A 13,910-nucleotide genomic window follows, 5' to 3' on the forward strand; every position below is an offset into this window, starting at 1 on the left:
AAGTTGGTAAAGTTAGATTTTCCGTGGTACAACGAGGAAGAAGACACCACCAGTTGGGTTTGTCGGGCAGAGTAATTTTTTGAATTCCATCAAACAACAATGGAGGAAAGGGTAGCATTGGTATCCTTCCACTTGGAAGGAGATGCTCAATTGTAATTTCAAATCTTCAAGCAAGACCAACAAGTGGTGTCATGGCAAACCTTTTGTGATGGGTTGCATTCCCGTTTTGGACCCACCCCATTCCAAGATTTTTTGGGGGATTTGGCAAAGTTGCAATAGACCGGGTCGGTTCGTGACTATCGATCCCGGTTTGACAAGCTTCTCTCCAAGGTGGGGCCTCTCCCGCCGAATCGGCAGGTTAGCTTCTTCATGAGCAGACTGAGATCAAATTAAGGCAGATGTTCTTGCGGCTCGTCCTACCACTCTATCTGCGGCAATCGGTCTATCCAGATTATATGAAGCAAAGAATTTTAGCCAAAGAAGGGTCACCCTACCAACCGATGGAAAGAGATTACCATCCATCCAGTAGTAAGGAGGCAGTGGGGGGGAGGATCACCTCTTCCTATCAAAAGGTTGAACACCTCAGAGATACAAGAATGAAGGGTGAAAGGCTTGTGTTGCAATTGTAACGAAAAATTCGTTCCAGGCCACAGATGTAAGAAATTGTTCTTGATAGAAGGGTACGAGGAAGAGGAGGAAGCTGTTCATGAAGACAAGCTAGAAGAAGTACCTTCCAGTGAAGGCTTACCTGAGATCTCTCTCAATGCCATTTGTGGAGGAAGTGCTCCTCAAACCATGGGGTTAGAGGGAGTATTAATCAAACAACTGTAACTGTCTTGATTGACACCGGTAGCACGCACAACTTCATGAGCAACAAAATTGCAAGGAGGTTGGGGTTTAGCTCCACACATGATGGGAGGTTCGATGTTATGGTGGCTTCAGGAGATAAAATCACAAGTTTGGGAATGTGTTCAGATGTTACCTTATCTCTCCAAGGCATTCCGGTCACTGCGGACATTTTTTTATTGTCTCTTGGAGGATACGAAGTGGTGTTGGGTGCCCATTGGTTACATACACTTGGACCAATCAAATGGGATTTTTCCAACTTAACCATGGAGTTAACGTTGAGAGATAAGAATGTGATTTTAAAAGGTGTAACTACCCATGCCAACAAACTTGTGAGAGATCCCAACCGTGCTACACGCAAGTGCCACCAAGGAGCCCTACTTCAATTATATTCTTTGAATGAGTCAAGTCTTCCTTCAAAAGAGGTACGTATTCCTAATCGATTACAACTTCTTCTAACCGAATTCAAAGATCTCTTTGCAATACGCCATGGGCAGCCCCCACCTAGGACGCATGATCATTGCATCCCACTAAAAGAATGAAGTTCCCCGGTCAGCGTGAAGTCATACCGATATTCTCATTACCAAAAGTTGGAGATCGAACGATTGGTAAGCGAGATGCTATCCGTGGGAATCATCCGACCCAGTAATAGCCCCTATTCATCTCCAGTGATCCTTGTCAATAAACATGATGGCATGTGGAGAATGTGCGTGGATTATCGTGCACTCAATAAAATGACGATCAAGGACAAATTCCCTATACCCTTGATCGACGAGCTACTGGATGAACTCAATGGGGCCCAATATTTTTCCAAGCTGCATCTACAGTCAGGATATTATCAAATTAGAGTCATCCCTGACGATATAGAGAAGATGATTTTCTAAACCCACCATGGACATTATGAATTCTTGATGATGCCATTTGGCCTCACTAATGCTCCCTCCACTTTCCAATCCCTGATGAATTAGGTATTTCAAGATTTCCTAAGGAAATTTATTTTAGTGTTCTTTGATGATATACTAATCTACAGTGCCACATGGAAAGAGCATATGGACATCTAAGGACCACATTAGCAATTCTTAAGGCTAACAAATTATTTGTTAAAAAAGAAAAGTGTCAATTTGGACAGCGCCAGGTGCATCATCTCAAGCATATTATTTCCAAGGAGGGCATTGCAGTTGATCCATAAAGGGTGGCTACTACGGTGACATGATCAAAACCGAATTCGGTTAAGGCTTTGCGTGGTTTTCTTGGACTCACTGGGTATTATCAGAAGTTTATCAAGGATTATGGAAAGATTGCTACACCTCTCACTCACATGCTCAAGAAGGACCAATTTACTTGGACTCTTGCTGCAGATAAAGCCTTTCAAGAGCTCAAGGAGACCATGACATGCGCACCAGTGTTGGCACTTCCAAATTTCTCTCAATGGTTTATTATAGAATGTGATGCCAGTGGAGCAGGCTTGGGTGCAGTGCTCATGCAGGAGCGTTCGATTGCCTTCATTAGTAAGGCACTACATGGGAGGAACTTGTTACTCTACATATGAAAAAGAAATCCTCGCTTTAGTGGTCACGGTCAAAAAATGGCATTCGTATCTTATTGGCCAGCAGTTCCTAGTCCGGACAGATCATAGGAGCTTGCAATATTTATGGAATCAAAAGAGGATGTGAGAACGGATCGACCAACACAATGTTGACCTTTTTCTGCGCTAGGTTTTAGACTCCAAATCTTACCATAAAGAACACTTCTCTTGAAGCCCTTTCAATTGAAACATTTGTTTTTTGTTTCAATTTCTTAGTTTCCTTTTTCAAACCAAAGCCCTGATGATAATGGTGTAAACTACTGTTTTCCACCCCAAGAGAATCCGTTACAAGCCCCAAACCCAATCTAACGGCAACAGCTAAACCCATCATCTTCTGTTTAAGAGGTTTATAATGTCGAACCCTTTACTTATTTTGGGTAGCCATGAGAAGAAATCCAGTTTTTCGCCAACCCTTCTTTGCTTAGAGTTAGAATGGATCGAACGGTGCTAGGGTTGGGTACAACAATGATAATCTTTATTAGATCTCCGAAATGCTTTCTCCCAGCAGTCATAGAGTTCAAAACATACAAATAGAGCAAAAGATGAGGGTAATGAGAGAGAAGAAGAAGAGATGGGAGAGGATTTGCTTCCTCCGAACAGAATGAGAGGACAGACGGATCGATATGCAGAAGAGATGGAAAAGGGATTGCTTTGGTACGACCAGAAGAGAACCGTTTGGGTCGATCCGATCCAACTTTCAAAATTGGCATAAGTGAATGTTTACCATACACGTGGCATTGGCCATGTGTCAGCATCGCAAGCAGGCTCAGCCAAGAAAGCACGCCGCAAAGGAGCTTGATCCCGTGAGAACATTGTGGCCGATGTCCTCTCTAGACGTGATGAGGTGGAAGAGAGAGATAAAGATGGAAGCCACGAATTAGTCGCAATCTCTTCCCCCACTTGCAAATTGGATTCCTACTATTAAGGAGGAGATAGACTCCAACATGGAACTGCGAACTCTCATCAAACATGGAACCGCAAACTCTTATAATTTCTGCAGTCCTAATCGCTGCTGGATATGCTTAATCTTAGCTTCATGAGTCATGACTTTTAGTCTCGATCAAGAAGATAAAATCAGGCTTCTCCACCCGTGAGAGGTGATGAAGGGATCGAATTGTCGAGGTCCTCCCCAATCCCCGACAATTCATGTCAAGATTTTCATGGTTCTCCGTGGAGCTGTTCCTCCCTGGCTTCCACGGGCTTGTAGCCTAAAAAAGGCATATCATAACTTGATGCTTGCATCTCAAGACTAGCATGGACATCATCTGTAACCTCCAACCGAGGTCTCTTCTGTTTCTCTTTTGAAAGTTCTACCTCCAGGTCATGGCGTTGAGGAACATGTACAGATGCAGGTGCGGGTATGTGGGTCTCCGACATGTCGTAAGGGAGCTATATTGTAGTGGCATCATGGTGGAGGGCTCTATCAGTTGTGGGGTATGGTTAGTCAGAGAGTGGTTAAATATTGGATCCACACCCTGTGACGTGGCTAGTTTTGGGCTGGATAGAAATTCTGGGTGGTTGTTGGGAAGATAATGAGATACCCGATTAGTGAGGGAGAAGGGAAACAAGTACGTTAGATACCTCTGGGTTTTGCAACAGTCTAGATAAGTCCAAACTAGAAAGAGTTTGTTGCATTTGGTCTATTAAACCATGGCCAAGTGGCACTTGTCCCACATTCTTTAAAGTGCCCATATAGTAAATGGTTGGGGAGGGAATAGGATTGGCTCTTTCAGTAATGCCTCGTATTGTTGTTTACGCCATTGGTGATTGCATCTTTTGCTTTTAATGGAAATTTAATTAGTAATCATGTATTAACCTATCAAGATAGTATTTTCGGTTAAATGATGGTGTTTTTTAGTTTTTATTTTTTTGATATGTAGGGAGGGGAAGTAGATAATAGTCAGGAGGCTCGAACTCAAGACCTCCTGCTGAGCTGGGCTGACTAGAATGGTTAGGTATAGAATGATACTGAATATTTCAAATAAGCAATAGTCTGCATGCTTCCTACTATAACTCAAATGTGTGACTTTTTTTCCTTTTAACATGAATGTAAGAACTGTCTGATTTTCGTTTATTTCTACCAAACTTGGTTATGTTCCTTAAATATTCCTTATCATTATGAATGTTGTTTTAGTTTCTCCTGTGACAGATGAAGTGAATTATTTCTCAATTTGCAATTAGATATTTTCTCACAACATATATGTTTGCAGATTGTGTAAGTTAATGGTGGCTTTTGGTAAGGCTTCAATTTCCATTCTTATCGTTGGTGCTATCTCTCTCTTCTCTCTGTGATGTGAGTTAGGGTTTTAGAATCCTAAGAGTGTGAAGGAAAATCCTCTTCTTCATCGATCTTTCAAGCATTGTTACAGGGATTGTTGTTATTTCATACTACTGCTCAATTAGGCAACAAATATATTACCTTGGAGGTATTATATTTGTGGTACAACATGTAACCCTTGTACTATGCTTGAGAAATTTACGAATACCCTAATCCTACACGAGGTAATGTCTAAATTCTATTATAAATTTTATTCCGTGCTACAATTCCTCATTGTTCCAACATTGTCTTCCTTCTTTCACCAAAAAAGAAAAAAACATTGTCTTCCTTCTTTGTATCATTGTCACATCATTGTGGTTTCAATGGTTTATTTTGTCATTTTTTATTCCACTTGGATAAAAAAATTTGTCTCTCGAGGGAGGAGCTTTCAAGTCTACCTCACAAAATTTCAACCCCATCATTCCTTCCACATGTGATGGACATTTGCCCACTAGTATGCGGCCTCTAAGAAATATTCTTAGGTGAGCCATCATGGATAATTTTTTTTGCTAACAATGGGTATCCAGGCCTTCGGCCTAACTAGCCCCGTAGGCCCATACTGACTCCACAACCACATGGACCGTGTCTTATCGGGGTTGAATGAAAACCATTCAACTTTCACTAAAAACAGTGAAAAGCACTAAACACCCCCGTGTGAATGACCCAAGGTATACCTAGTGGGAGCCATCATGGATAATTGCCCCATGCAAATTTCAAAATAAGGAAAATCATAATCATCTAAGGAGACCACATCCTCGCTCTTTATTTCTTCCTAATTTTCTCATGAAATAACATTTCTACTCCTTATATGTAACACAATCTCATATTTCTTCATCTGTGCGGTCCCTATGTCACTTGCTCAGTAAACCCTCCACTTAAAATAGTTTGAAAAAGTTCAAGAACAGTGGCAAGCCCATGCATGGTGGATCACAAACATTTTTTTATTTTTCAAGGGCCACTAGGCTAGGCAAAATCCTCCAAGGGGACAAGTAAGGTACCCATTTGTGGCCAATATAGGAGCCCACTGATCCACACTTATTGTAATACTACAACTATTAGTACTAATTTTTAGAAGGGTGGGGGTAAAAATGGTCAAACCAACAACCTTGCTTGGCCTTATACTAGAACCCAACTACCTACCTGTTAGTCGTTGAGCTAGAAGCTCGTGACCCCACTAATGGTTATAAGGTTGAAGAAAACAAAATGCGATTAAAAAAAAATCCTATTATATTTGTATAGAAATCTAAAGCCTATGTTATGGTCCTACGTATGCATCAGCCCTATTTTAGTCCCAAAGCCTCGTTTAGACTAATCACAACCATGGTTAGCAAAAATGCGTTTCAACAATATTCTTAATTTTACTATTTAAAATGAGTTTTGCTGTTTATTTCCCAAAGATACTAAAAAAATAAAAATTAAAAGAAGCAAATGACAAACAGTTTTGTTTTAAATGCATTTTAAACAAATGCGTTCTAGTTTTTTGGTCTTTTAAGACTTATGACTTGTTGAACACAATCATGACTACTTTACTGATCATATCCCTTTCTCATGAACTACGATTGACATGATTCTTTCGTGAACTTACATTTTCTCACAATATCACTCTCAACTCAAAGTCAATGCATATACCCTCAAAATCAAGCTTCAAACTGATACATAGGCTCTGTTTGGTATCGTTTCTGTTTCAGAAACTCCGTTTCGTGTCAGAAACGGAAATTTCAGTTTCTGTGTCAAAACGCCGTTTTTAAACGATTTAGGGATGTTTGGTGAATCTGTTTCTAGAACAGTTTCATAACCAAGAAACGACAGTTCTGCCGTTTGGTAATGCTTGTTTCAGAAACGAGTTTTTTTTTTCTCTTTTCTTTTATTTTAAGTCAATAATTACAACAATAACATTAAAATACTATAAGCATATAAATTCTTTTGGAACAATAAAATATTACACACCAACTAAAAAAAACATGGTTTCCAAATGATGAATAAAATACAGTACTAACAATGCCTAGGTGCAAGTTAATTATTACATAATTCCCCAAATTTTTATTTTTTTCCCGAGTCTAAAGACTTGAATGTATGGAGGATGTATTTCATCTTATTTGTTTGGTTCTCTAATCCTTTAAGTGTCCCTTCTAGATATCATTTCATGTACTCGTTCGAAACGGAAGGTGGTCTGAATGATGTTGATGTTGAGCTTGAGCTTTCTGAACATAATTTATGTTGTATGGTAGAGATATGTGTTTCATCTTTCAACCATACAAACATACCACATCCACGGTTATCAGCCTATATCAAATAATAGTAGATGTGATTAGGGTCGTTGAAATTTAACATCGAATGAAACAAAAATCATAAATTATCTATAGGTATAGGTCAATCGTAGAAATAAATTACCCCAGTTGAATTTGGGCAACATATAAAATACTGTCCCTTGTTTGGACCTTTCGTCGCGGTTCGTATTTGCATTGGCCTTTACCACATCTACATAGATGTAGTTGATCCACCCACATGAAAAAATTACATGAATCTTCACACTTGAAAATTTTTCTTTCAATATTTTTACCTGACTTAGTTGTATATTTACCACTACTTTTCTCACAAATTTCACAAGTTGCTATCATGAGTGGGGGCATAGAAGAAGTCATCTGTAACAGAAATTTAAATATCAAAAAAATTAATATAGCATCCAAATATATGACATTCATAATAATATATCAACTTGTACCACATATATAAATGTATCATAAAACAAGTACTACGTGGGTTGAAACATCAATTTAGGTTTTCAGTTTTGGCAAAATAGTTATCGGTTTTAGTTTTCAACTAGTTCTGGCATCCTTTGTTGTCTAGCCATTGCATTTGTAATTCTTAGCCTAGTGGCATTCATCTCTTTTGCCTGATTTCGTTGACTTGATTGTATTGTAGAATGATCAACGAAATCTTCATGTGGCGGATTCAAGTCATCTTCTGCAACTTTTAAAACATCGCTCATCCCCATAAATTTTGCATCAGCAATATGCTCTTCTCGAATATAATTGTGTAGCCCACAACATGCCAGTACGATTGATGCCTGAGCTTCCACTGGGAACTGATGCATTAGCCTTAAAATTTGAAATTTGTTCTTCAATACCCCAAATGTGCGTTCAGTGACATTCCGAAGTGATGAATGCCTATAATTGAACAACTCTTTCGTTGTTCTTGGGGACTTCTACGCCCTTTATAGTCCAGTAGATGGTATCTCTCACCCCTAAATGGTGTCAAAAATCCAGATTGGCCAGCATACCCAGAGTCGACAACATAATACTTTCCTACAGACAAAAAATAATATATATTATTACGTATACACTCAAATGAAAATCTAATATATTAGTATAAAGTTAATACCTTGAGGTGGATGTGGAAAACTCAATCGAGGATCACTTCTTGCTTGTTCAAGTACTCGACAATCATTTGCACTACCTTCGCATCTCGCATATACATATGTGAATCGCATGTCAAATGAACATGCACACATCACATTTTGAGTTGTGATCCCCTTCTGATTCCTATATCGAATTTGATCCTCTCTTGGAATTACTGCATGGATGTGAGTACCATCTATGGCGCCAATACAATGCTATGACATATATTGACAATTAAATGGCCAGTACATATAAAAATATAAACATTCATATATTTAATTACAAACATGTATCATATTAACATATTTACCTTGAAAAAAGGGTAGTATTTCGGGTTCTGTGCAATCTCTATCGGTATCATATTGACGTCTAGCGGTCTGATTTTCTCCTTAGCCAGGTGTTGCATTGCAATCAAGACAACATTGAATGTTCGACTAACTGTTTCTCCTGAGTGGTTGAAATGATTTTGGGTGTCCCTATTACTTGAACCCTTCCCAACAATCCATAGGAACATTCCAAGTTGTTCATCCACTCGGATGTTGGTCGTATCTTTCAATCACCCCCTATGTCTAACATAGTCACATAGGTTAAGGAAGACATGACGTTCCATCCTAAACTCTTCATAGCATCTGTTGGCATGCCCATTCAATACCTCATGCATCATGACAACACCTAAAAATACACTATCCCTACATGGTTCTCGAATATATACAACCTCACTCAGTAATTCCATTCTCATGTGAATGATTGTATCTTCTTCATCACTAGAAGTTTCACATAATGCATTTGACATAACTGCAATAAATAAACAATTACTACACAATTGGAAACAAATAACTGTAAAACATAACAAGCTGACACATCGTCTCAACCCAAAACACATGTTCAACATTACACATCAATAATAGAAAAAAAAAACAAAAGAAATAAAAGCCAAGTCATGCAATGTATCTCCAAAAGTAAAATTACACACATCAAAAGTAGAGTCTCGAATCCAAAATTATCAAAAGTAGCTTTCAAACACAACCTCAACTACTCCAAGGCATCTAAAAGCCAAGTCCTCTTCACAGGCTCTGCACAGACAAACAACTCCCTCCAACTAAGATCAGTACACATACGACTGGTGGCCTTCAAATATATCTCCTTTGATATATCCGGTATAGAGGATATCACCGCCTCACATGCACTCACACTGAAATCTCGAGGACAAGATGCACCTACCCCACCACGAACAGGAGATGTAACAGAAGTACTGGATGCTTTCTCAATTTTAATGGATAAATACTTCCCATACAAGTCCTTCACGTGGCTATCTCCCTTATTGGCGCTCTTTTTTCTTCGTCTCGTAGGTGCCCTATCAAGACTTCGTTTTGTGATGGTCAGAGTTGGAGTATGAGTATCCTCATGAAAGGGGTCAGTCATGCTTATATGCACCGGGGTACTGGGGGAGTGAGAGACTTGCTTAATATCAACTATATTAACAACTTCGATGCCATCCAAATCTTGAGCACTATCAACCCCTAAGTTACCTCTAGCATATGCATCCCCAAATACCATGCTCAAATATGACCAATTGTTTAGTCCATACTTCTTGTACTTCAACCAACCTAGATTTGCCTGCATAAGCAGTAATTGTATCACTTAGATGTACTATTCATTGTAATCTAATTTTTAAATAATTCAACTAGCTAGTGAAATCTATTGTACCTGTATTGCCCTATCCCATACGGACTCATCATCAACTGTGACTGCTTTTGTCATTGAGTTCCACCCAAATCCAGTTGTGTCAAGCAGTCTCTTGAATTGTTGATACTCGTGTTTCAACTTGTTCATCTTATTGCGTAACTGTTCTCTCCCAACTGGACGATTTAAAGCCTGTTGAAATTGCTTTGTAATGTTCTCCCATCCAGTTTTATTAAATGAATTACCGGATTTGTGACCATTTTTTACAGCTTCTTTCATTGCTTCAATGAAAACAGTGGTCTCAAATTCTGACCACTTAATGGCAGGGATACTACTTCCAGACATAATAGCTAGACATTATAAGTTAGTGTAAAAGTTAGCATACTGGGACAAAAAAAGACTGAACACTAAAAAAAAAAATAACAAAGATTATCTTGGAGAGATATAATGGAAAGACCAATAAAACCAAGCAAGGTAACAAAGAAATCAAGCATAGGAAAATAACAAAGATATCAAACATAGGAAAATAATAAAGAAATCAAGCATAGGAAAACAATAAAGTTGTCCTTGTACTTCAACCTCTAGCATGGCAGTGATTTACTTGTAAGAGTGGCTTTATGTGCCATAGGGAAAGAAACAAAGGGCATGGTTTTGGTCGGTATCATTTTGTCTCAATACCAATCAATGTTAATTGTACAGCTGTTAGTGGAAGTTGAAGTTGGGTCCCTATTTATTACTCTGAAATAGGCCATTGGTTTATAGCAAACCAAAAAATACTGAAAACTGTTCAAGGACCATTGGGCAATAGGAAGGCAAAATGGTTTTATTAATTCCTCAGGGTGTTGTAAGTAGGGGCAGCATATTTTTCTTTTGTTACCAACCTCAGCCTTCTCTCTGTTTGACATACTGTGGAGATGATTTGTGTTTTTTGCAGATGGAAGATTTCACAAATCCAACAGTTGAATTTCAAGTAAGAAGATAAGATTTTATTAATGACAAGGAAGTCAATATCAAGTAAGGCTGTCACTATCAATGAGCTATTTGTGAATATGCACCATGCAGAGGAGAAATATTGACTGAAAAGAGTGTCCCCTCTAAAGTTAAATTTGTAAGAGACAATAGATACAGCTTGAGGGTGATGCACTTAAGATTGTTCCAATGGGCCAATTGGGCCTTAAGACTTTATTTTGGCCCATGATTGGGAGCTCTATAGACCGTGGGGCTTCTTAATTTTGGGTTTATTGATGTAATAAGCCTCTTTTATTTCCCATATTGCAGTCTTAATCTTGTGCTTGGGATTGAGTATTTGGATAAAATTATGTAGGGTCCATTAGTTGTTAGTTGGTAGATTATAACAACTTAATTTTATTGTAAAAGTGGACTGGGTTTGGACATTGTAAATGGTCTTTTTTGTTTTTTTTGTTCAATAAAGTTGTTAAGATGGATTAGGAAATCCAAGTCAACCAACAACTAGAATAGTTTTCCTTTTGTTTGACATACTGTGGAGATTTCACATTCTTTGATGTTGAATATTTAACTGGTTGTGGAATTCTATAGTTATGTGAGAGGAAGCCTTTTGTCTTTTTTAATTTTTTATTTTCCTATGAACAAGTTCCACTGTGAGTCATAAGATCATGTCCAACCATCAACTGGGCAAGCCCATAAGAACCTTGTAAGATCTGTAAGGCCTAACTTGCTGCAGAATTGAAGTAAGAAGATGTAGTGGAAATTTAGTTTCAATTACCCATACCAGCTGGTGAATATTACAAGTTATGTATGCATGGACCTTATCTGGTCCTAGCAGATTCATTGTACTGTTTTAAATGGTGGATTTTCAGTTCATATCATCAAGAACATTGATGTTAAATAGACTGGACTTAACATGGTTCTATTGTCTTTCTAAGTCCTAAGGGTACCTTCAAACACCTATATTGGGTTTCCTTATGCAGAAAATCTCAATTTTGCCTCATAGAATGTGGACTTAAGAAGGCTAGGTCTCACGGGGTTGTGAGTACTGAAAATTGACATGAATGGAGTTTAATCCATGTTATCCTTGCTCTAATTTCCTGGGGAAGAAGAGAGTAAAGAAGGTGAGATGGATGGTCAGGGAACTTGTTCATGAGAACAGTTAAAGTCACAAATTACTCACATGAAAAACATCGGGGACAGTTTTACTGAATACTCATAAAGACCTTTGAGGCTAGCAAAATTTATGGTAAAACATAACAACCAAACACAAAATGAAATCTAGACCGAGTGTATCCAATGCATAATAGACTGAGAAAAGTCCCCAATGGACTGGCCACTGGGAAAAAAGGGGATTCAACTGTAAAAGAAGAACATAAGGTTAGAAAATTCCATTAGACAGTACACATGTAATGACCAAACAGAAAAATAATACTTTCAACTCAAAACTTGTCATCCCTATCATTGTAGATCCTTACATAAGGAGGATCAAACACCTCTATAATTCTATCTTTGTTATTTGGATTAACCAATGGTATTGTGTACAGAATCGTGTAAGAAGCACAAGGCAAAAGGAAAATGTAAGAAGCACAAGGCAAAATGAAAATGTAACCAATGGTATTTACATCTCTACGGAAAAGATGAAAAGAGATCTCAGTAGTGAATAAAAAAAATCAGAAACAGAATCGTGTAAGAAGCACAAGGCAGAAGGAAAATGCCTAAGGCTGATGTCTCAATACCATTAAAAAGAGGCCTCTCAGATCCAACCTCCCACTGAGCCTAAGTCCAATAACCACTAACATTAGTGCCACATGGATATATATAGTAATAAGTAGAACTCTGCAATTTAGAAGCAATAATATCCATTCTCATTAGGTGATACCAACAACTCAAAAAGTTCTGTGCAACAATCCAAGGCAAGGCAACCGTGCCAACCTTAATCAAGAGTCCAGGGGAAAGAAAACCATCCAACAACCTCATGGGGTTTTTACCCAGAGTAGAGCTGCATTAATTTTGTCCTTAACCCATTCACAAAACTTTCCTCCCAAAGACTCACTACAAATGATTATCTTTCTTAACGATACAACAACAGACATATAAATAGTTTGGTCAATCTCAAAGTATCCAACAAAATATATCACTAAGCCAAATTTCATGGGCCCAATTATTTTTAGAATTAAGATCAGGATGGGTAGGTTCTTCAAAGGTACAATGGAAGAATCTGGTAGCAACAAAAAAGAATAGTACTACAAAAATAAGGCACTGGAACATACATTCATTAAGATATAAATGCCAGAAAACATGTTTTACAGCATGAGAATTTTGTTACTCAACCTACGCAATTTCTGTCATAATTTGCTCTAAATTCAACCTACAATAACTATCCACTAAGTTCCAACACCTTGATTTCAACTTTTGGTTTTCAGATGAGTGATTAAGTGTCAAACAGTGTCAGAAAAGCATCATCTTGGAATTTTGAGGCATGGGCAGTTGTCAGTAACTACCAGCAATTTGGATGCCTAGGTATGACTGACCACTAACTCATAGGAGATTAGCAATTGGGTCTCTGGGCTTTCATTATCATGTTAGAACATGTAATTTCCTTGTCATTATGAACTGATTAGAACATCTGAAATACAACAGATGTGTCGTGTAGATCTCGGTAGGGAAACAAAAAATTCCAAGAACTGGAGTAATAGAAGGGACAATATCGAATCTTTATGAGAGCTAAGAATTAATGAGAATATCTCCAATACAACCCAAAACCCATCTCAATGACAAACAGAACCAACCCACTACGCTTCACTAATCGTGCTGGGTTAAGATGCTAATAATAGTGAAATAATCAACAGAGGCTCTACAAGATCGAAATGCTAATACCTGTAGGTAGTAACCAAACTCTAGTGAAATAATCAACAGAGGCTCCCAATACCTGCTCTGTGATTACAATAGATGAAGAAGAAGGAGAAGAGGTTAGAATAGAAGAAGAAAGAGGTTAGAAGAGATGAAAAAGAAGAATGAGAAGAAGGAGCCGAAATCGAAGTTACTTGCACAGGAGATTTCACAAGGGGGCGAGCTCCTGTTTCTTCTTCTCTCCTCTCTCTATGCGAGTTCC

This window comes from Macadamia integrifolia, chromosome 8 (genome assembly GCF_013358625.1).
Source record: "Macadamia integrifolia cultivar HAES 741 chromosome 8, SCU_Mint_v3, whole genome shotgun sequence".
Classification (NCBI taxonomy): domain Eukaryota; kingdom Viridiplantae; phylum Streptophyta; class Magnoliopsida; order Proteales; family Proteaceae; genus Macadamia; species Macadamia integrifolia.